This window comes from Humulus lupulus, chromosome 3 (genome assembly GCF_963169125.1).
Source record: "Humulus lupulus chromosome 3, drHumLupu1.1, whole genome shotgun sequence".
NCBI classification, from domain to species: Eukaryota; Viridiplantae; Streptophyta; class Magnoliopsida; order Rosales; family Cannabaceae; genus Humulus; species Humulus lupulus.
Window position 1 is genome coordinate 172,854,230 of NC_084795.1, and position 24,643 is coordinate 172,878,872.

Sequence of the window (24,643 nt, forward strand, 5' to 3'; positions counted from 1 at the left end):
CTTCTCAATATTTTGGAAAACCATAGTCATTAATTTTCTAAAAATAAATAATAAAAATACTATTTTTAATTTTATAATGAGCTTATTTTAGGAATTATATCGATCTCCACCGTTGGTTTAATACAGTCTATAACTTAATGGGGCCTCGAGGCGCTTTGATTCGTCCCCCTACGGAAGGTGTTCATTAGTTATTTTAACAAGGTTAGATTTCGATAGATAGATAATTATAGGTCAAATTCTACTAGACTCACCCCAACGGTGACTACTAGGACTAAATCTATGATTATCGAAACCGTAGGTCTAGCTCATAAAATAAGATTTTGTTTTCTTATTTTGATCAAATCGTAGGTTGTTAATAGTGGTGTCCATTATTAAATGAGTTTATAACTCTATTTAACTAGTGGTATTTTTGACTCTCGCCAACCGGGACAAGGATATCATAGATTAGTTAAAAACCTAAAGAAATAGATATATGATTGTTTTTTGGTATTTTTTTCTCATATCTTACATATTTTTTGTATATGTTCTCCTATTTCCTTAAACTTGTGTGAATAGATGTTTTATTGAGCAAATGTGATTGATTTCTATTTTTTTGGTAATTTGTAGTTTTAAGTTAAGTAATGTCTGTGTCTACTCCCATCCTTTCTCAACTTTCGATGGAGAAAACTTACTTAATTGGAAGCAAAATATCAACATAGAGTTGATTGGTGACAACTCCAAGTTCGTCGTGATTGAGGAATCCCCAGAACGAGCATCTTGTCCGCACGTTCGTGATGGCACCATAAATGCTTGGATAGCACCGTCTTCGCACATACGTGATGACACCATGAATTCTCGAATAGCACCGTGTCCGCACGTTCGTGATCAACTCAACTATGGTCTGACGTAGCTCATGAATGAGCTTCAGATTATTGAGCCTATCATGGGTGGACCTAGTAAAGGAGGAGAAAATAAGACTACTATTGTTGCTGCTGATCCAGCTAAGGTTGAAGCTAACCAAGCTTCGTCTTTGAAAGATGGAAACAAGAGGAAAGGTGGACAAAATAACAACCCCAAGCCTATAAAGTCTGCCAAGATAAGTGCACAACCAAATGCACAGACGCCTAAGGGGAAGAACTAGAAAAACAAGAAAGGTAAAGGTAAGTGTTTTCACTGCAAAGAGAAGGGGCATTGGAAATAGAATTGCCACAAGTTTCTAGCAGTGAAAAATAAAGATAATGATTATAGTTCATTTATCTTAGAAACATGTGTTTTAGAGAATGATAAATCGGTTTGGATTATTGATTCTGGATCTACCAACCATGTTTGTAACTCTTTACAGCTTCTTGAATCGTGGGAGGAAGTGGACGAAGGCAGCTTAAAGCTTAGAGTTAGGAACAGAGCATTTGTTATGGTCCAAGCTAGAGGAAGAGCTCGTATGAAGTTCAGAAATAAATACTTCATTTTAAAAGATGTATTTTTTATTCCAAATTTTAGTAGAAATTTAATTTCAGTTTCCATGTTGCAATTATAACAATTTGTTATGACTTTCACAAGTTCTAATATATCTATTTCCTTCAATAGATCACAATTGTGTATTGTATGTTTGGAAAACGAGCTTTATATTCTATGACCTAACGAACCCCTCGCTCTTAACAATGATTTATTCAAAGTAGCTAAACCTAGGACCAATAAACGTCAAAAGACCGATAACGATAATATGATGTATTTATGGCACTTGAGATTAGGTCACATTGGCTATGATAGAATTCAAAGACTTACAAAGGACAGACCTTTGAGGGAACTCACCTTAGGTGAATTATGTGTCTGTGAATCTTGCTAGAAGGCAAATTGACCAAGCATCCATTCTCTACAAAGGGTGATAGGGCCAAAGAACCACTTGGTCTTGTGCATTCAGATGTTTGTGGACCTTTGAATGCACAAACCAGGGGTGGTTTTGAGTATTTCATCACTTTCATTGACGATTACTCTAGATACTCATGTCTTTACCTAATTCATAGGAAATCAGAAACATTTTCAAAGTTTCAAGAATTCCTAGCAATGGCTCAGAACCAATTAGGTAAAACGTTAAAGATCTTGCAATCTGATAGGGGTGGGGAATATTTGGATATGAAGTTCAAAGATCATTTAATTAAACTTGGGATTTTATCACAACTTACTGCCTCAGGTACTCCTCAACAAAATGTTGTAGCAGAACGCCGAAACAGAACTTTATTGGAAATGGTTAGATGCATGCTTAGTTACTTAACTCTACCAACTTCGTTATGGGGACATGCAATTGAAACTGCGAATGACATTCTCAATTTCGTGCCATCTAAATCAATCCCCAAAACACCTTTAAAACATTGGAATGGTCGTGAACCTAGTTTACGCCATTATAGAATCTGGGGGTGTCCCGCTCACGTCTTATGGAAAAAGGAGGGAAGCTAGAACCGCAAACTGAAGTTTGCATGTTTGTTGGCTATCCTAAAGGTACTCAGTGTGGACTTTTCTATAGTCACTCATAAAAGAAAGTGTTTACTTCTACAAATGCTACTTTTCTGGAAAATGATTACCAAAACTTCAAACCTTGCAGCAAAGTAGTTTTAAATGAGATGGTTAAAGTTTTGACTACAACCAATGTTCCATCGTCATCAACGCAAGTTGATGATGAAATTCCCACTCTTCATGTCCAACTGACGCAAGTCGATTTAAATTAAGATAGTACCACTGTTCCTGAGCAAACAATCACAGAGCCTCGTTGTAGTGCGAGGGTTTCTAGGAACCCAGTTCGCTATGGTTTGGATGGTGAAACCAATATGGTTGTTGGTGACACTAGTGATCATGATAACGTTGTCTTTCAGACAGGCAAAGGCTAGCCCTAAAAATGAACTATGGCTCGAAGCCATGAAACCGGAAATGGAGTCCATGTACTCAAATTCCGTCTGGGATCTTGTGGAAGCACCTAGTGACTTTAGGGCCATTAGGTGCAAATGGATCTACAAGAAGAAATGAGGTGTTGATGGAAATATCGAGACTTATAAAGCTCGATTAGTGGCAAGGGGTTATACCCAAAGAGAACGCGTGGACTATGAGGAAACTTTTAGTCCGGTAGCCATGCTCAAATCCATTCACATCCTCCTATCCATAGCAACTACTCTCGACTATGAGAACTGGAAAATGGACGTCAAGATAAATTTTCTTAATGGAAAGCTTGACGAAGTCATTTATATGGATCAGCCAGAAGGATTTAAAGTAGCTGGACAAGAAGGAAAAGTTTGCAAGTTGAATAGGTCCATTTATGGACTTAAGCAAGCTTCTCATTCCTGGAATCTTAGGTTTGATGAAATAATCAAAACCTATGGCTTTGAAGAATATATTAATGAGCCATGTGTTTACCAACTGAAGGCAAATCAAATAGTTGTATTCCTGGTTCTTTATGTAGATGATATCTTACTCATTGGAAACAATGTTAAGAAATTATCAGATGTGAAGAATTGGCTGAGCACTCAATTCCAAGTGAAGGATTTGGGTGAGTAAGTTATGTTCTAGGTATCCAGATCATTAGGGATAGAAAGAACAAACTCTTAGCTCTATCTCAAGCAGCTTACATAGATAAAGTGCTTGAACATTTCTCAATAATAAATTCCAAGAAAGGACGTTTACCGTCCCGCCATGGAATTCATCTTTCAAAGAAGCAGTCCCCCCAGACTCCTCAAAAGGAAGATGCAATGAGAAAAGTTCCTTACGCATCTGTAGTGGGAAGTCTGATGTATGCCATGTTGTGTACTAGACCAGATATTTGCTATGCAATGGGAGTAGTGAGCAGGTATTAGTCAAACCCAGGACTGGAACATTGGATAGCAGTTAACCATATCCTGGAGTATTTAAGGCAGACTAGGGATTATATGTTAGTCTATAAGGGTGGTGTTCTTGACCCTGTAGGCTACACTGATTCAGATTTTCAAACTGATGTCGATGACAGGAAGTCTACTTATGGAATGGTGTTTACTCTTGGGGGTGGAGCTATGCTATGGGGAAGCGTAAAGCAGTCTGCAATATTATATTCTACCATGGAGACTGAGTACATAGCCGCGTCAGAAGCAGCTAAGGAAGTAGTCTGGCTAAAGAAGTTCTATTCGGATCTTGGTGTTATTCAAGAAATGTATAAACCGCTTGTGTTTTTTTTTTGTGACAATACAGGAGTGATAGCAAACTCGAAAGAACCTCGTATTCACAAGAGGAGTAAGCATATAGAAAGGAAGTATCACATTATTTGAGAATATGTGGCCAGGGGAGATGTGAAGGTTATGAAAATTAGGGCAGATTTATTAATTAAGATAAATTGGTATCTAAATTAATAAATAAGTTTAAATCAAGGTTCAAATTATAAATAATTAATTTGATAAAGGATTTAAATAATTATTTAATTAATTAAATTAATAGAAAATAATACAGGCCTTGATTTTAAGTCTAATGGGCTTATAATCAAATGGGAAATTTCACGGGCCTAAAGCCCATGATAATTTCGACCTAGGACTTTTAATTGGCTATTATTTTATTGATTTTTTAATTAAATTAAATGGCCTAATTGATTCTACAAAATGAATGCTTAGAGAGAAGTCAAGAAAGACGACAGATAAGTTCAAAAGTCACAAGTCAGATTTTCTGATAGTTTTTAGATTCTCTCTAAACACAAGTCCTTTTTTAAGCCTCTTTGTTATTTTCTATTCTTCTCTCTGTCTCTATCTCACGTGTTGAGAATTTCCTAGTCTAGTCTAGGTGATTCTAAGGATACTTTGGAAGACTGTGAAGAAAATTGAAGATCGGTTCAGTTTCTTGATTATACTTTTTGACAGAAAGGATACAAGGGTTAGAGAAACTGAAGGAATGACTCATTCATTTCACTGCGTATACTGTAAGTATTCTTATCATTGTTTCTCTTTGAATTAAATTTTAGAAACATGTTCTAGGTTATCTCATATTAATTTGTTTAATATTAGATCTACGTGAAAATAAATAAAGATCCTGTATGAGTTTTCCCAACATGGAGGAGGAGAAGAATGCCCCTACATCTCCTGGGATTTCCTTGGCCACGGGCATAAATGGAGGAGAAGAGGAAGTAGGAGTGGCTGTCAACCAACAGCCACATCAAGACCCTCCTGCACAGTGAACACATTTTTATTTGTAACTGGAACACCCGAACAGATTGTTCGTGGTGCTAAGACAATTTGCTGCCTAAGGCATATTTATTTACTTTTTTCAATATTATTAATTACATCTGAGCATAAATTGCTCGCAGTGTAAAGATATTTCATTTTGATATTACAATTGTTATTATAATACCTACTTGTATGACCGAACCTAGCATAACACTTTATTATCTTACAAAATCTGTGAATTTTTTTTTTTCAGAATACTCTAAGTGTCATTGTATTCTTCCCCTTATTTTGCTCGTGTGTTTACATATGTATATAATATGCTTTTCTTGCCTAGTATCTTATATGCCCCTTAAGTGATCAAGGAGTTTAAGGTTCTTAGTCACTTGCCATTGATCAATACCTATTCGAGCATTAATGCTCGCGTAATTATAAACAATCAAATGATAATATAGCAAAACAACACACGTAATGAGCAAATACTTGTAATAAATACAATAATTAGCAAGAATAATTGGCTGCGCACAGTTTCTTTTATTTCTCGTAAAAATGGAAAAAAAATTGTGTCTGAACGAGTGATAAAATTTGATCTTACATTTGTTAGCGACCAGCCATCTAACTGGCCAGGCCTTGTTCAAAAACTTGTAAAAAGTAAAATTAATACAAGCAAAATCTTTAAAAAGAAATGTTCATTGATAATACTTGTGCAAGTGTTCTCCATTCCAATAGCGAGGAATGAGATCTCCGTTTAAGCAAGCAAGTTTGCATGTGCCTGGTTGAAGAATTTCTTCAATTTGATATGGACCTTCCCAGTTTGGTCCAAGTACTCCAGCAGCTTGGTCGCGAGTATTGAGAAAAAACCCTCCTAAGTACCAAGTCTCCCATGTCAAACTTTCTTCCGCGTACTTTAGAGTTAAAATATAGAGCGACCTTTTGCTGGTAGGCTGCAACTTGTAATTGGGTTTGTTCGCACCTTTCATTAACCAAGTCCAAAGACTCCATTAATAATTGGTGTTATCCAGATTTCCGGATAGCGTTTAGATGGATATCCTCGGGGAAGCAGAATTATCAATGTCTTTCACGGTAGGTGACCAGAGCTCGCGGATGGATAGAAAGGCTTCGCCTCTCCCATTTAGTGTCCGCTCCCGAAGGGGTATCCTTCGGGGAGGCTCCTTCCAGGAGAAGCTCTTCAAGTGGTCTTCGCGGAAACAGTTTCGTGCCTCGCATGGAACAAGACCAGGGGGTCGAGTCATGGAGGAGGCATAGTTGGAATGATATCCGCCTGACACAGAATCCCGCCTGACACGCCCGACAGGTCAAAGCCGCACACATCCCAGCACGCCTAAAAGTACTATTTCGCCTACTGTTCCGCTGACAACTTGGAAAAGACGGCTCCCTTTGTGCATTCCCCATACTTTCACGTAAATATACCCACATAGAGCCTGGTAGCCAGGTGACTACGGTAATTGTATCCCCTATTTATGGCTGGTGTAATTAAGACTCATGTGAGTAGAGAAAAACCCTAATCCAAAGCCCTAGCTATAAAGACCCCCTCATTTTACAATAGGGGGGACGGCCAACAAATCACATAGCAAGAACTCTACTAAAATCGCTCTAGCTTCATCTTCTCCAAGAGAACCCGAGAGAAACACTGTGAGGTTGTGAGTTCCTTATACACCAGCTGTTTGACTGTTATTCTCTACAAGTATAATAACATCGACTCGTGGACTAGGGCTCGTTAACGCCTGAACCACGTAAAAACACTGTTTGTTTATTTACATTTCTGCATTTCTATAGCTCTTGTCTTTTTATTATTCCGTTCGTATTCGTTGTCGAAAACCTCGGTAAACATTTTGGTGCTTTCATTGAGAGCTGTAGGAAGTTGTTAGTCAGCTCTTTTTCTGTGTATTGAAAAGATGGTGACTACGAGAAAATCTGCGGTTGACAAAAGTGCTAGGGTCGACCCCGATACTATGATGGAAGATGTGGTACAAAACGAACCCTTGGACCACCACGGTGAAGACCCGACATCCCGCCAGGATCGGGTCAGCACTGAAGATACGACATACCTAGAAAGCGAGGAAGAGTATGTCCGAGACGGTTACTACAAAGACGGCTACTACTACGAGAAGGATCCAGAACTGGTCCAAGTAGCCGAAGAACTGTTGGTCACTAAGGCCAAGCTTGCTGAGCAGGAGCGCGTCTCCGAAAAAATGCAACGCATGATGGAGCGCCTCCAGAGCAAGTTCGGAGACCTAGGCGACTCGGACGAGGACGCCTTTGTTCCAGGTGGTGCTGATGCCACAATGCCGGATCCAGCCGCCGCTGGACCATCCAAAACCGCCCCTAACAAGGGCAAAGAAAAGGTTGGGGAGCCTGCACGCACTAACGCCCCTGCTCCTCCTAAAGGCGTGGATCACCAGGCCGACTGCCCCCCCCGCGCGCAAAAGGTCTCTGGCGCTTCTAAGCCCAGACGTCGTTCAGCCCCAAGGGGGCACTCTGTGCCTAAAGGGCCCGGTGCTAAGGCACCCAGGCCTAGGGGAAGGAACAACCGCCCCAGTGATTCCGTCAACCAGGACGATCGGGCTGCGGAAACGCACTCCGAAGATAGCTGGTCCACGGTGGATCTAAGAAGAAGGTTGGAGGCCAAGTATGAAAAGGCCAAAGGAGAAAAGGCCCGGCCTCGCGGAGATGACCTGCGAAATCATCTTAATGACAAGGTCCGGGGACGTGACCTCCCGGAGAGTGATACAAAGAGACTCGACGGATCTAAAGTCCCACGCGCCTGGAACGCGGAGCACCTCCGCCGTTACTATCAGTAGGCCCCGGACTATCTAGTCGAAAGTCCTTGGTGGACGTAGCAAAAGTGTAAAATGTGGAGATAATCCTCCCCGCTGTAAAACACATGCCTCAGGCTAATTTAATGAAACACGGAGAGGTTCACTCCGCTTTTACTGCATTTTTTATCCCTGTGTTCAAGGCTGCGTTTCAACAAGTGACCACGCGGTCCGGAGACATCCGGACCCCACGCTCACTTGGGGGGGGGGGGGGGCTATACATGGCTAAGGCATAGCCATACGCCCCTTGAACAAATTTGTTAAGCTTAGATTAATTTGTTATTGCCATAAACATACTTGCATTACGTGTCATGTGCGCATTATGTGTTTTTGCCATAAACATACTTGCATTACGTGTCATGTGCGCATTATGTGTTTTTGCCATAAACATACTTGCATTGCGTGTCATGTGCGCATTATGTGTTTTTGTGAAAATTGCCATTGAAATGCCTGCCATTATGCATCATGAAAATTATCTCCTGTAGCCCAGCGATGAACAGGACTGGGGGTTGGGGCACATTCAGAGAGCTACGCCGAAACACCCCCAACTCTCTGACAAGTCCTTTGCAGAATACTCCGCGACCGCTGTAGAGCTTTGCTTCGCAAGCTCCAGCTCCAGGTCCCGCAAGGCAAAAGATGGCAAGATCTGCGACCGTTGTAAGCCTTGCTTCGCAGGCTTCAGCTCCGGATCTCACAAAATAATGCATGGCGAGCTCCTCGACCACTGCAAGTTTCAGCTCCAGGAGCAGACATGGTCGATCCCCCACTCACAGCAGGCCTTGCTTCGCAAAGCCCCTGCTCCGGGATCACACCTGGGGGGCGTGGCAATTTCCCCGACAGCAACGAGCCTTGCCTCGCAGGGCTCCATGCCAGGTCCCTGAAGTCAGCCACCATGAGGTTCGCAACGATAGTTAGTTTTGCTTCGCAAAGATCTAACCTTAAGTCTAGCGACGCTCACCAAAAGAACTCCCGTTCTGAGCCATGGAACGGCTCACCTTAGCAATCCCAGCGAACAGTATGACTACAAGTCCCGGGATTGGCTATTTTCCTTAGGAAAGCTAAAATACGGTGAAAGGAGTCTGGCCGTTGGAACCAGGAAACCTTCGTAACCTAGAAACTACGTGGGAAAAGACATCAGCCGTTAGAGCTTCAAGTTGGAAGTGCATAGGTTCTGGCCGTTGGAACCAAAACCTCATGCGCCCCTACAGCAGTTTCTACCGTATAAAAGTCTACCCTAAACGCAAAGATAAATAAAGAACTCGGCAGAAAAGAAAGGAGAATGCTATAATTATGGCAAATATGTCTGCAATGAGAAAAGAGTACAAGGAGCTTCGCCCCAAAGAAAAACTCAAATGAAAAATAATTAAAGATAAGGCCCCTTCAAGCATTGGGGGTGGCAGCAGTGTCCGCATCCAAGGCCTCGAGGTCGGCGGTTTCAACTGGGGCTGGCGGAGTCAGCTCGTTGGAAGGCGGAACGTCATCACGGGTAGGTTCAGAGGTCCCCACCTCTCTGGGATCTCCTGCCTCAGGGGCTCCAGCAGGTTCGTCAATGTTGTAAGTTTGGACGTACATCTCCGGGCCTTGATCCCACACCTGTAGCTTCTCCCTCATGGCGTCGGCATCCTCTCCCAGATAGCCTAGTACCTCCGGGTTCATTTTCCAGAGTTGATGCATGAGGACCACGTGCGATATATTAATCGTCCTGTTCAGTACCACCTCGGCATCGTCCTTCTCCTTCAAACGCTCCGCCTCGGAAGTTGCCAGCTTTGCCTCCGCGATAGCTAATTGATCTTTCAGTTTTTCCACCTCGGTCTTGGATGCATCCCGCTCTCCCTTAAGAGAATCAATCTCCTTGCGCTGCATCTTATTCTGGTTCAGCACAGATTGCTTCTCGGTCACATGCCCCCTGGCGGTGAATTGCAAGGCTCCGATCTCTTTATCCTTCTCGGCGAGCCCCAACTCCAGCATAGACACGAGATCCCTACTCCTCTTATGAAATTGCTCCTCCTCGTGCAGCTTGTTCTGAAGAGTGGCATATTCCTCTTGCCGCTTAAGGAGGAGATCATTTTTCGATTGCAAGCGGGCTTCCAAGGTATCCTTCTCCACCCTGGTTTGGGATAGCTCTTCCCGGAGCTTGGAGTTTTCGGCCATCAAGTCATCCGACCGCTGTTTGAACTCAGTCTCTGCGCTGGCCCGGTACTCCCGGTATTTGGCAAGATATTTCTTCTCCGCCTCTTCCTCAGCCGCGCGCCGGGCCTGGTCAATCTTCTCCGAAGCCTCCTCCCTTGTGCTCTCGACCTGTTGGGTCAGTTTCTGCTTCTCCGCCTCCAAGGCCTGGCGAGCCACCTGGCTCTCCTCCAGCTGAACCAGAACTGCACCCACCTCCCGGAACGAGCGTTCCGCGATCAGAGAGGCCTGCATGGAAAGACAACAGAATGAGTTAAGCAGAACCAAATGTGCTAAGACAGATGATCCCAAAGCTTAACCGACGGCTTACCCCAGACAATTGTTGCTTCACGGCATGTGTCAGCAACAGTGGATCCTTACTGCTACTGATGGCCCATTTCTCAGAATTGAGCTCGCACAAGCTCAGGGCCATGTCCTCCATCATCTCCGCCCCGAACGGCGCCAATGCACGTCCGAGCCTAGGCACCAGTCTCTTCTCCAAGGCTGGGCCATCCAAAACCGCTCCAGCCGGGTGAAGAGACCTCACCCCCTCGGCCAACTCAGCTCTCTTCACGGCAGACAAGTTGTCTGCCCTTCCCTGAGTAACAGCCTTCTCAGCCTCCAACCGCCTCTTCAAAAAATTATCGGCCCGTCTTACACCCTCCAGGAGGGCAGCGGGGAAACGGGTTGGTTTCTACGGGAAGTGGAACTTCAGGCCAGGCAGAGGAAGGTTTGTTTGCTGAGAAGAAGGAGACCCCGAAAGGGTGGACTCCCTTTGGGCTGGAGGAGGAGAAAGACGGGGTATTAAGGCCCCGGTCTGTTGTTGTTGCTGGTGTTGCTGTTGTTTTTGCTACTGCGGTGGCGGAGGTGACTCCCTTTGTTGTTGTTGTTGCTTTTGCTGCTGCGGCAGCGGAAGTAATTGCCTTTGTTGTTGCTGCTGGTTTGGATGTTGTTGTTGCTGCCGCTGTGGCGTTGGTGATTGTATCTGTTGTTCTTGTTGCTGCTGTTGTTGTAGTTGTGGTTGCTGTCGTTGCTGTTGTTGTTGCCTTCGACCGGGAGAAGAGTGTCTAAGGCGTTTCTTCTCGGCGCCCTCAGCATCCCCTCCGGGACGCTTGCTCACCCCAGTCGTCTTCAAGGGGAACACAAGCCCTTCCCCGTCGCTGCTACTACTCGAGTTCGCCATGGACTCGGAAGGCCCCTTGGCAGGAGATCTCTCCACCGCCGAAGACACATGCGCCTCGCCACCTGTCTTCTTGGATGTGGCAGCTTTACCTCCCCTACCGGCTCCGGCTTTTCGTCCTTTCCCCTTGGACGGATCTTGGCTGGTGGCGGCTTTCTTGATGAGTAAGGTAACTCTCCCCAACATCTTGACTTCGGGAAATTCTGCAAGAAACGTACGAAGCAAGGTTAACGAACCAGCAAGCAATGTGAAAGAAGATAAGCAGAAGACAAGACAATCAGCAACATAAAAGCACAAGCAAGTCCGCCAGCAGGGAACAAGAAACAAGAAAAAGAAAAGTTTGAAAGGGACGACCATACACGAGAAACGTGGATGGCCTTCCCCGAGCAAAACAAAACACCGCTTCCTGCTCCAGGAATCTCCCGTACTCCTTGAAGTCCGGGAATGACATGCTGAGGGAAGAAGGGTCAACCATGATGACACCTTCTGGCAGACTACCGTCACTCAGACACCCGAGGAGCTCATCTACCCTATCGCAATATCTGTCAAAGGGTATCCTACGCGGATCTAGCCTAAGGAAGCGGGGATCGAACCCCATCTGAGAGGTCCGGGAAACCTCAGACAGGCTGGGGGTGTGGATCAATCGAAAACTAGTCTTACCTCTCCCGGAGGTACCAGCCCCTGGAGTCCCTTCGTTGGGGTAAGCTGCGGTGTGGCGAGCCTCGATCTCCTCTTCCTCCGGCTGGGGGTCGGGGAACCTCTCCGCCCAACTAGGGGATAAAGTACTCTCGTCCCGGGCTGCTTGGCTGATCACCTTGGACAACTCCAGGGCAATCTGCTCCCGGATGTCAGCTGACACCTGACTTTGCCCCCTGCCACTCACTGGCTCGATGTTTTGGAAAGAAGCGAGTAGCCCATACTCCCTCAAAGATTCGGAGGTCACAAGTCCCTCCACTTTCAACTCTTCCTCCGAGAGCCCTTCGTAGAACTTTGACCTCCTTATCATCTCCGCACAGCGAGGTGTACGCGGAACGACTTCTGCAAAATCCAAATACAAGAATTTGAGATCCTCCCGAAAGACGAATCAAACGTAAAGAAACAAAGTTGAAAAGGAGAGGAAGGAGCAGTTACCAGGGACTTTGAAGTCCAAAGATAGGGCTGGCACCCTCTTCAGTGGGAAGCCAGTCGTCAGGAACCAGTACTCCCGGAGGTCTGGAACCCTCGCGGTATGACAGGTGGGACACATCACATCCGGGTGCCTCTCCAGCCTGTAAAATTCCACCTTGTCTGGATGACCTCTCATGGGCTAAGACTTCAACCCGTAGAAGTACAGCACCTCCTCCGGGGTAGGAGCCTCCAGGTTCCGGGACTTGCAAAAGATGAACCACCCCGCTAGGAGCTTGTAGCTGGGGGGAATCAACTGGAAGGGGGCAATCCCCGCCTTCACACAGAAATTGGCAAAGTAACTTCTTAGGGGCAAGTGCGCCCCACACACTATGTGTGCCCAGCTCCAGGCACCAAAACCCTTGTGGCTCTGACTAGCCGACTCGCCCAGCACCGACAGACGGTGCCACATCAGGCCTGGGATGTTCTTCAGACCTGCCTCCGAGGAGTACAGCTCCAGCATGCCGTAGTTCCTGAACAGGTTCGGCTTCTGGTCCATCTCCTAGATTGAACTATTGGTAGACGGTGGGCTAGCCGCGACCACTTTTGTCTTTCCTTTCCCCTTTGCGCCGGCGACGACGAACCCTTCTCCTGGGCAGAATCAGCCTCTACCACAGCGATGAGTTGTTCCTTTGAGATGTTCGTCACTGAACAAAAGAAACAAAGAAGAAAAGACTCTAAGCAGTCAGCACCCTTGTCATACCCTAGTGGTATCAAAGGCGTCGGGGAGACCCTCCCCGAAAACTGCTTGGAGAGGCTCCCACCGAGCTTGCCGAAGGGTTGGCACCATGCCACCCGAAGGGCAGCAAGGAACCAAACTCAGACTCCGAGCCTAAGCCCGCCGAGAGAAGTGTTTTTCCAGAGAAAGACACCCTAAAGGCGTTCATGCTTATGCCCTAAAACAGCAAACCAGAACAGTGCAAGCAAGACAAGGAACGACTTTCCAAACGCATATCGTCAAAGCATGCAAAGAGATTACTTATCAACTCACATCAATCGCATGCCTATCAAAGCTCTATTCACGCATGCACATAGGCGATACTAGCAGAAAACTCAACTCTAACAGCTACCAACAACCTTAGGTTTGGGAGGAAAGAGCAAAGTAGAAATACTTACTGGTATTCGGGTAGTTGAAGGTTGAAGGAGTAACCGGATCACTGCACAGCACGATCGCGAGAAGTAAAAGCTGCAAAGATGAACGGCGATTCCAACCCTGAACTTCGGCGAATAAACCCACTGCCAAATCAAAAGAAAAGTTTCTGAATTCCTTACCAAAAGAAGTGGCAAGTTCGAAGGAATGGAAGCTTGGAAGCCTGAGAGTTCGAAGGTTTGGGAATCTGAAAATCCGAAAGACAGAGAATTTGAAAGCGTAAAGAGGAAGAAAGGTCCGTTCCCTCATTTTTATAGCAGGAAAGAAGTCGTTTCGAATTCCTCAAGTGGACGGTCCCGATCTTCCCATTCCGTGTGCATCGGATCCAGCGGCTGGAGATGAAGCGACGATCCTATTTATGACTCCTCGGATGGGAATAAAGTATTTATTTCCCATCATTATACCACCCCGGGCCCGGTGTACCATTAAAAACCGTCAAATCATTACTCAGATGCCTGACGCATGCATACTCAGCCGGTCGCCTCACGCACACGTTTTGGTCGCAGAGCCATTCCCAGCATGACGTGTGGCCCTTGCCGCACTTGAGTACTTGAGTTCAAACAGAAGAAATTTCCTTTCTTTTTCATACTAACACTCAAGCGGGAAAAAGGAACCCTTCCAGGAACACAGGAGGTGGCCCCTCGCCTAATCTAAGAAACCGGAATACCCGGAGGACTGTACAAGCTCCCGGATCTCTCAAAGCTCCGTGACCTTGGGGGGTAAATGTTATCCAGATTTCTGGATAGCGTTTAGATGGATATCATCGGGGAAGCTGAATTATCAATGTCTTTCACGGTAGGTGACCAGAGCTCGCGGATGGACAGAAAGGCTTCGCCTCTCCCATTTAGTGTCCGCTCCCGAAGGGGTATCCTTCGGGGAGGCTCCTTCCAGGAGAAGCTCTTCAAGTGGTCTTCGCGGAAACAGTTTCGTGCCTCGCATGGAACAAGACCAGGGGGTCGAGTCATGGAGGAGGCATAGTTGGAATGATATCCGCCTGACACAGAATCCCGCCTGACACGCCCGACAGGTCAAAGCCGCACACATCCCAGCACGCCTAAAAGTTCTATTTCGCCTACTGTTCCGCTGACAACTTGGAAAAGACGGCTCCCTTTGTGCATTCCCCATACTTTCACGTAAATATACCCACATAGAGCCTGGTAGCCAGGTGACTACGGTAATTGTATCCCCTATTTATGGCTGGTGTAATTAAGACTCATGTGAGTAGAGAAAAACCCTAATCCAAAGCCCTAGCTATAAAGACCCCCTCATTTTACAATAGGGGGGACGACCAACAAATCACATAGCAAGAACTCTACTAAAATCGCTCTAGCTTCATCTTCTCCAAGAGAACCCGAGAGAAACACTGTGAGGTTGTGAGTTCCTTATACACCAGCTGTTTGACTGTTATTCTCTACAAGTATAATAACATCGACTCGTGGACTAGGGCTCGTTAACGCCTGAACCACGTAAAAACACTGTTTGTTTATTTACATTTCTGCATTTCTATAGCTCTTGTCTTTTTATTATTCCGTTCGTATTCGTTTCCGAAAACCTCGGTAAACAATTGGTTATTCGTATTCTGGTCGTATGTTATCCTTCTATGTGAGGGTGGATCTAACTCAAATGGTAACATGGCTTCATACCCATATGCTAAAGAAAATGGTGTATGGCCTGTTTTTGTTCGGTGTGATGTTTTATACGACCATAGTACCTCGGGTAGTTGTTCTGGCCATGCTCATTTTGCCTCTTCAAGCCTTTTCTTCAGTGTGTCCTTTAGCATTTTGTTTACATCTTCTACTTGTCCATTCTCTTGTGGATGGGTGACTGATGAAAAGTTCTTCGTTATGCCATGTCATTCGCAGAAATCAGTAAACGGGTCATTGTCAAATTGTGTGCCATTATTTGATACGATATTTTTTCGGCAATCCATATCAGCATACAATGTTTTTGACAATGAAATCCAGCACTTTCTTGGTCGTGATTGTCGCAAGCGACTCAACTTCTGCCCACTTAGTAAAGTAATCTACAGCAACTACTGCGTATTTGACATTCCCTTTTCCTGTAGGCAAAGATCCAATCAAATTTATTCCCCAAGCTAAAAATGGACATGCGCTTTGCATCTGTTTAAGCTCATTTGGGGCTGCTCGAGGTATCTTAGAGAATCTTTGGCATTTATCACATTTCTTAACAAACTCCATAGAATCCTCGATCATAGTATGCCAGAAATACCCTTGTCGGAGAATCTTTTTTTACAAACTTTACCCCCCCCCCCCCCCCGAATGATCTCCACAGAACCCTTTATGTACTTCTCTCATCATTTCCTTAGCTTTTTCCTTAGAAATACATCTCAACAAGGGCATAGAATATCCTCGTTGATACAGGATTCCATTGAGCAAGATAAATTGAGTTGATTTCCTTTGTGGTGTTCTTGCCTTATTTCTGTCTACAGGTAACAATCCATGTTCGAGATATTGAATGATGGGAGTCATCCATGTCTCGGATACTTGTATTACTAGGGAGGATTCTTCTACTTGAATGGTGGGAGCTGACAAGCGTTTGAGTGATACTATACTCAACGTGTCGGCATCTTTGGTGCTTTCTAGTTTGGCTAAGGCATCGGCGTTGGTGTTATGGTCACGAGGTACTTGTTATAAAGTATACTTTTCAAACTATGCTAGCAAGTCTTTTGCCTTGTTTAGATACGCAACCATCTTAATACCACTGGCCTGATATTCTCCGATGATTTGATTAACAACTAGCTGAGAGTCGCTGTATATCTCTAGTGACTTTACGTTCACATCTTTGGCTAGTCTCAAATTTGTGAGCAATGCTTTGTAATCGGCTGCATTGTTGGAGGCATTAAAGTTAAATCTTATTGCACAATGAAACGGATGCCCATCGGGGGTTATTAGAATCAATCCCCAAAAGTTTCCTGATCTGACCCTGAAAGAACACTTAAGGGGATTAAGCTTCATCTGATATTTATTCAAGATGTTGAAGCATTCTTGTAAGTCCTTGACGTGCTCACCAGCTTTTTTCGACTTGACCAACATGTCATCAACGTAAACCTCCATGTTATTACTGATCTGGTCTTTGAACATGTGATTTACTAGTCATTGGTAAGTCGCACCAGCATTTTTTAAACCAAAGAGCATTACTTTGTAACAGTAATGCCCTGTGTTTGTTCAAAAGCTGGTATGTTCCTCATCAGGTGGATGCATACTAATTTGATTATAGTCGGAGTATGCACCCATGAATGATAAGATTTCATGCCCTGATTTAGCATCGACCAGCTAGTCGATCCTTGGAAGTGGGAAACAATCTTTCGTGCAAACTTTATTGAGGTCTGTGAAATCCACGCAAGTCCTCCATTTACCATTTGGTTTAGGGAGTAATACGGGATTAGAAACCCAAGATGGATAAAATGCTACCCTGATGAATCCATTCTCGTTTAGCTTCTCGAATTCTTTTAAGACTTTGGACCCGTCTTTGTCGAGCATTCTTCATTTTTGTTGGACGGGTGGGTGGTTCTTGTCTACGTTCAGGACATGGCTAATGACTGATGGGTCAATTCCCACCATGTAACGACCCAAAATCGCTAATAAGGCTCAAGGGCCTTGATTAGTGTGCCTGGAGGGCATAATGGAATTTATGTGTGATTTTATGAGTTTAATGCATGGTTATGATTTAAAGCATGTTATATGACTAATTTAACATTGAGATGCATGACTACGTGGTTAGTATGCATGTTAGGTGAAATAATTATGCATGTGGACCCCGTTTGCATGATAGGGGTAGATTGGTAATTTTAGCCCGCTGAGGGCATATATGTGATAATTGTATTCCGTGAATTGTACCACGTGAGTGTGGTGTTATTATTGTGATGCACGTGCCGAGACGGTCCTAGAGAGCTAGTTAACTTAAGAGTCACAACGGGATTTCTATACCCGGCTCGGGAGGAGCCTAGGGGTACTTTGGGAATTTTATGGTTAAGATTGAGATTTAGCGGGTAATGGTTATTGGTGATTGAGTAACCTGGGTAACCATTAGTTACTGCTGAGAGTAACAAGTTCTAGATAGAAAATGGTAGAAATGAAATGGAAGTAAAAGGACTTAAGTGCCCTTGAGGTTTAGTTGGGAAAGGATAGGCAAGGAGGGGTAAAATGGTCATTTGGCTGGGAATTTGATATATGGCAGCTGGGTTATATGGGGTACACGGTTTGGGGCTGGGTCATTGTTTGGTTTTGTTAAAAATAAAGAGAAAGAAAAGCTAGAAGAAGAAGAAGAAGAAGAGGGGAAGGAGCTGATTTTGGAGACTTGCAGATGGATTCAAGGAAGCAAAGGGTGGATTCTCCACTTAAAGGTAAGGATCCTAGACAATTTTAAGAGTTTTATCTGTTGTGGTTTAAGATTTTTGAGGTATGGTTTAGGTTTTTCAAGCTTGGGTTTGTGTTTTTGGCCTATGGGTTTAAGTTGTTGAAGTTGAAATCAATTGGGTGGATTTGTGAGTGTGATTGTGTTTTGAGCTTGAATCTAGTGTTTATGGGTTGTTGGATGGTCCATTTAAAGTCTTAAATTGATCTTGGGGTTTGGGTATTGGTTTGGTATGATTTGGGAAGGTTTTAACTCGGTGAAAACGCGAAGGAAAACCCAGAATTCTAGGCCTGCGAAGGCGTGCCGCGGCACAGTTTTTGCGCGCTGCGACGTGGAGCCCCTGACTTGCTGGGTGCCGCGGCACAAGACCAATTTCAGGATATCATTTTTGGCAATTTTAGGCCTTTGCTCCGGGGGTTCGGGGGATGTCTCCGGGGTGTTGTTTTAAGGTTTTAGAGGTCCTGAGAGTGCGGGATTGGTCCCGGGAAGTGGTTTTGGGTTGGTTAGTATTAAAAACTGTTTTATGTGTGTTGTGACTAGGCTATTGGAGAGGCTCGTGCTAGAGGACCGTGCTCGTGACTTTGGTGCATTGTGAAGCTCGGGATACAGGTAAGAAAACTATAACACCCGTAGGATAGGGCATGGGCCCATAGTGTGATTGCCAGGTATTGCCCTATATTGCATGTTGCATGATGAGATGATTGCCGGGCATGGCCCTATATTGCATGTTGCATGATGAGATGATTGCCGGGCATGGCCCTATATTGCATTACATGTTAGGGTGCAGATTTAAATAAATTGGCATTTGTTTGAATGTTGCTTGATTTATGCTATATATGATTATAATGAAATGAACGGCAAGGGCCGAGTGCGGCGTAGGCCGGGTACGGCAGCGGAGCCGGAAGTAACACTTAGCACATGGGATGCTTATAGTCAGGGCAGGGCCCGGTGGATACATGTGATATCCTTACGGTGAGGACCGAAACCCCAGGCCTTGGTAAGGCTTCTGGGGCGGCATGGCCGTGTTTGCTTAGTCTAATGGTTGACTTGTTTATATGTGGATTATTCGTTATGATAAACTGTATAAATTGTATATGTTATGTTCTGCATGAGTTTTCTTGCTGGGCTTCGGCTCACGGGTGCTCCGTGTTGCAGGTAAGGGCAATGGCTGCGTCAACCAACCATGAGTACGGAGAGCGTGAAGCGACGCGTACATGTTTGGCCTGCCCGACTGCTTTGGTTGGGGGTTTATTCGAAAATGGTTGTAATAATCTATGAATTTAGAACTGATCAACTGTAAACTTATTTCAACATGTAAACGGTTTTCAAACCTTATTTTGGGATCCCAAATGTTTAATACTAGAAGTTTTTATTGAATCAACGCATTTTCAAAGATTACAGCCTTAACTTTTAATTAGTCACACTTTCGTTTCAAAACCTCGGTTAGCGAGTTCATTGCACTGTTTTGTCTTAAAACTCACTTGGTAACGGCTCTAAGGTAGTAGGGCGTTACACACCATGTCTTTATGTGACCAGGCAAAGACCTCATGGTTCTTTAAAAGATCCACCAGCTTTTCTTTGATTGTTGTCTCTAACTTTTTACCGACTTTTACAACTCTGGTCAGATCTTTTTCTTCTAGTTGGACCTCCTTGAGGTCCTCCACGGATCCAATATATTCCTCAAAATCCCAAAAGCGAGGTTCTAAGTCTCTATCCTCACTTTGGGAAACACCCTATTTGGTGACTTGTTCACCTGATTGGGCATGTGATTCATTTACCACTAGCAACTTTTTTTTTGCTCCACTCCCCGACCCGCACTTTTTTCCTTTTGTGATCGAGGAGTTATAGCACTCTATGGCTTCTCGTTGGTTTCCCAACATGCACCCAATCCCTACATTTGTTGGAAACTTCATGGCCAGATGTCAGATTGAAGTTACCACTTGTAGTTCTACCAAGATTGGTCTTCCAAACACAGCATTATATGCAGACGGACAATTAACTACTATGAAAGTGGTGAGTAATGTCCTATTCGCATGTGTTTTTCCTACTATTATCGAGAGTCTGATCAACCCTGCTGGTGCTAATCCCTCACCAGAGAAACCGTAGATGGTTTGATTGCATGGTTCTAAATCTTGCACTGATAGTTTCATTCTCTCCAGTGAAGATTTATATAGAATGTTCACCGAGCTTCCAGTACCTACCAACACTCGTTTCACCATCATGTTGGTGATTTGAACATCCACGACCAAGGGATATGAGTGGGGGCATCAGACATTTTGTGCATCCAGCTCGAAGAAATTTATACTCTCTTCCTCTGTTCAAGATTTTTTGGGAGTTCACTCCTCAACGCTTAGCATTTCTATGTCCTGCTCGTGACGTAGGGTTCTGGGATATCTCTCCCTTCCCTTACCATTATAACTAGATAAATGCAGTCCCCCATAGATAGTCAACAAAGTACCAGTGACCGAGGCTGGCTACAGTAGAGGCGAGCATTGGCGTACATGTGCCTGTTTTTTGCCTCCGTTAGCCCCTTGATGGGGGTTTCCCCCTGCTCGTACATATCTTCTCAGATGTCCCTGTCCTATAAGGAACTCAACCTCGTCTTTCAGGTAGTTACATTCATTAGTATCATGGCCATAGTCATTGTGGAAAAGACAAAAATTGGTTGTGTCCCTCTTGGATATGTCTTAATAGATCGGGGGTGGTCGCCTGAAAGGGACTATGGTGTGACTGGCCTTGATACACTTATGCTCTGCTATCAACTAGGGTCGAGTAGTTAGTGAACCTCGGCTCATACCTATTTTTCTTAGGGCGCTTTTTATCAGACATTGCCTGCTCATGTTTGCCCTTTTTCCTCCATTCTTTTTTTTGTCATTATTGTTATTGATATCCTTAAGTTCAGCTCTCAACAAAAGCACCAAAATGTTGACCCTCGATTTGTTCAATGATACGGAGTCACAAAAACGATAGGAATTAGATAACTGAATTCAAGAATGAATACGACACCAGGATTTTATAGTGGTTCGACCCCAAAGATTAGTAATGACCTACGTCCTCTTAGTATTTTATTGATGTAGAACTCCAAAACCTGCGATCAGCGAACAAGGGTTCACTGAGTTTCACAAGCCTTGAAAATAGAAACAAATATTGTTTATAAAATAACTATTTCTCTCTAAATGCAAATTACTGTGTGTGTTCTAAATGAATCCTATGAGTCATATTTATAGGCTCACGGATGTATATATGGGTAGTATGTAACTGACGTTACAAGCATAACAAAATAATAACTTAAATAATGATATTTACATTTAAATTAGTAAATATCTCTGCAATATCTAATTATAACCGCATTTGAGTGTTTGTCTCGGTCCCACGAGCAGCTCTGGCCGAATGCTTCTTTTCACCTTCTTTTCCTACTGCTCAGCATATTCCTTGCGTCTATCAAGCAGAATAATTTCTTCTGATAACCTGGTCGTTAGTCGACCAGATCTTCATTAATGATTGGTCACATGTCATACACATGCCTTTTTAATATGTCACACCATCATGCAAATATTTAGGGAAACATTATTAATAAATAACAAATAGTTTCCAAAACTATTATTGAATTTTGGGAAAAAATAATTCATAATTATTTTTATTTATAATAAATATTTTTTTAAACTATCATTATAATTACAATTATTGGGATTATAATGACTCAAATTATATTTAATTAATAATTAATTAGTTTCTATAAACTAAATTTTGACTCCAATTATGGTGTTAAAAAATTTCATTTCTCTAAATGAAAATAAATTATTTATCTTATTAGTGATTTCTTAAACAAATATTTGATTTCAACAAATCATATATTTTTCTTTAAGAAAATGAATACTAATTATCTTGTTTCACAAACAAGATATTTGATTAATTAAATAGTCAAATATTCCAATAATAAAATTAAGAAAAGTAAACAATTCACTTTCTTGATTTTGAATTAAGATATAAATGTCTTGTTTCCTAAAATTATCAATTAACAATTTAATTGGTAGTAAAATAATTAATTAAACAATTTAATTATTATAGTTAAAAAAATTTAATTTGTATTTAATTAATTAATAAGATAATTAATTAATTTAAATTTGAATTTGGTAACCATAACCAACTTCCCTATTTTTAAGAAGGAGAATTTTCTTTTTCTTTCTTAAACCAAAAAGAATATGTCATTCAACTAACAACCAAATTATTCTAATAAATATCTTAACATCATATATTAAAATATATTTAATTAAATTAAATAATTAATCTTATTAATTAAATAATAAAATAAAACTCATTTTGGACAAACAGTACTCGCGCATGATGACGAATGTGCACGACGCAAGCACATATGTATACATATAAGTAATTGATCATTCAATGATCAATTTATATTCATATTACCATTGATAATCAATCCAAAACAATTTTGATGATTTTACACTATTCAATCTCATTTCATTAAATAACATAACTCAAATTCTAAAAACAATAAATTAAAATAATTACATCGAACTTATACCCAACAAGTATGGGTGTACATTGAATCTAATTCAGAAATTTAGAACAAGACAAAAACAGAGTGAACCATATAGTTAACGATCAGTCTCATTCAACACATTCATTCAACATATTCAAAATATAAGAGAAATAAGAACAACACTTAAGTCCACTCATAAAATATGTGTTGTACGTGTTCATATATTTAAAATAAACACATATCAGATTCATGACACATGATCTCAACTATGGCTCTGGTACCAATTGTTGGTTTTTGATCATGTGATTGATAGTGCAGCGGAAGCATGTGATAATATTTCAATGCGATAATAATAATTATTAAAGCATAAGAACGAATCACTCTATGAACCATAACTAGAATGGGATCTTTCTCATATGGATGAATCTGAATAAAATGAAAATTACAAATACATTTTCTAGATATAGAATACATGTAGATCAAATAGTGTCTCAGCCTCTTAACCCACAATTTTCCATACTATGGCTTGCATAAAGAGAAGGAAACAGGTGGATATCTATGATATTTGGTAGGATACTCAATTACACATTTTTGAATCTCAACACATGACAGAGTGTTCTTCTCAAAAAACAGAGAGAACAACGTTCTCTATTTTTCTCTCTTAGCAAAATATAACGTTAATTACATCTAATCTCTCCTTAGTTTTTCTTGTAGTTATATTATATTAATATAATAATAGAAATAAGACCTAGCCCTAATCACATTAGGTCTATGTGTGGGCCACATTCCATTTGGACTGTGGTTGGCGCCAACTACATGGTTTTGGGCCATGTGGTATATTATCTCTATAAAATGCTATTTGTTGGATATTTATCATATTATTTTATGTAGTATACAATTATACCACAAAATTAAATATGATTAATTTTTCAATAAAAAATTAATTCCACAAAGCTATCAATATAATTTTTTTCCATTAAATATTATTTCACAAATAATATTATTTTGTGAGAATAAAAATAATACATTATTTTTGTAAAATATTTCCTTTTAATACCAAAATCTTACATCTGTGTTATCGAGCTAGTACAGGGACAGTTTGGACCCGTAGTTCTAAACTCCAATAATTTAATTAATTTCACTAACTCTTAGTTCCATTAATTAATTTATTAAGTACGAATTATTCCATTAGAAATTCATAGTTGAACTCTCAAAACTACGGTCTTATATTATTAGAAGCTTTAACTATAAAGTTGTACGCCCTAAATATCAGCACGCACTTTGTTGAGGCAGCTCGGGAAAAGCGAACTAACAAAAAGCCTTAAGCAATACACCACGTGTTCACCATTCATCCGGAGAAATCTGGTACGATCCCCTAGACGAATAGCTCGAACTGATGAATCATTTAGCAGCTTATCACCTGGAACCATTGTATAAACATGGTACCAAAAGACACGAGCTAGATTTACATTAAGCTCGTGGTACCTCAGAGGCCTGACCTACCCCAGGGTCTTTGTAAAGTTGACCACACAATATAAATGTGCCTATAACAGACATCACATGTCTGTTTAATTCCCGAATTCCCAGATACGTAATTTAAACGTGTGTGATCAGACATCACGCACCTGATTAAGGCCATGCGGTCCATTACCTTTTTTATCTGATTGATTAGACCACACCTCAGTGTAAAATTTAGATATTAATCATCAATGTCACAGGAATGATGTGAAGGATCAAGAGATCACGGGATGACCCCAATACCTACCCAGGGATCATTCTCCTATAAATACCAGGATCCTAGGTAGTGCAAGGGGTTGGATTCTTTCTGTAATGCAAATACTAGCAAGAGAGAGAAACAGTAATAATATTGACTCGTGGACTAGTGGGATTTTAACCTCCGAACCACATAAAAAGGAGTGATCATTTTTCTCTTTGTAGTTGACATCCAGCATCCTTGAGTATTATTATTTTCTTATTATGGTTTATAATTAAGCACTAATTATTCATCCTAGTTATTCATATAATTCACTGTTGGCGAAAAATTGCATCAACAGTTTGGTGCTTTCATTGAGAGGATTTAGATTAGTGCTATCATAAAAACTTGATCATGGTGGTGACTCGTTCGAGACATGG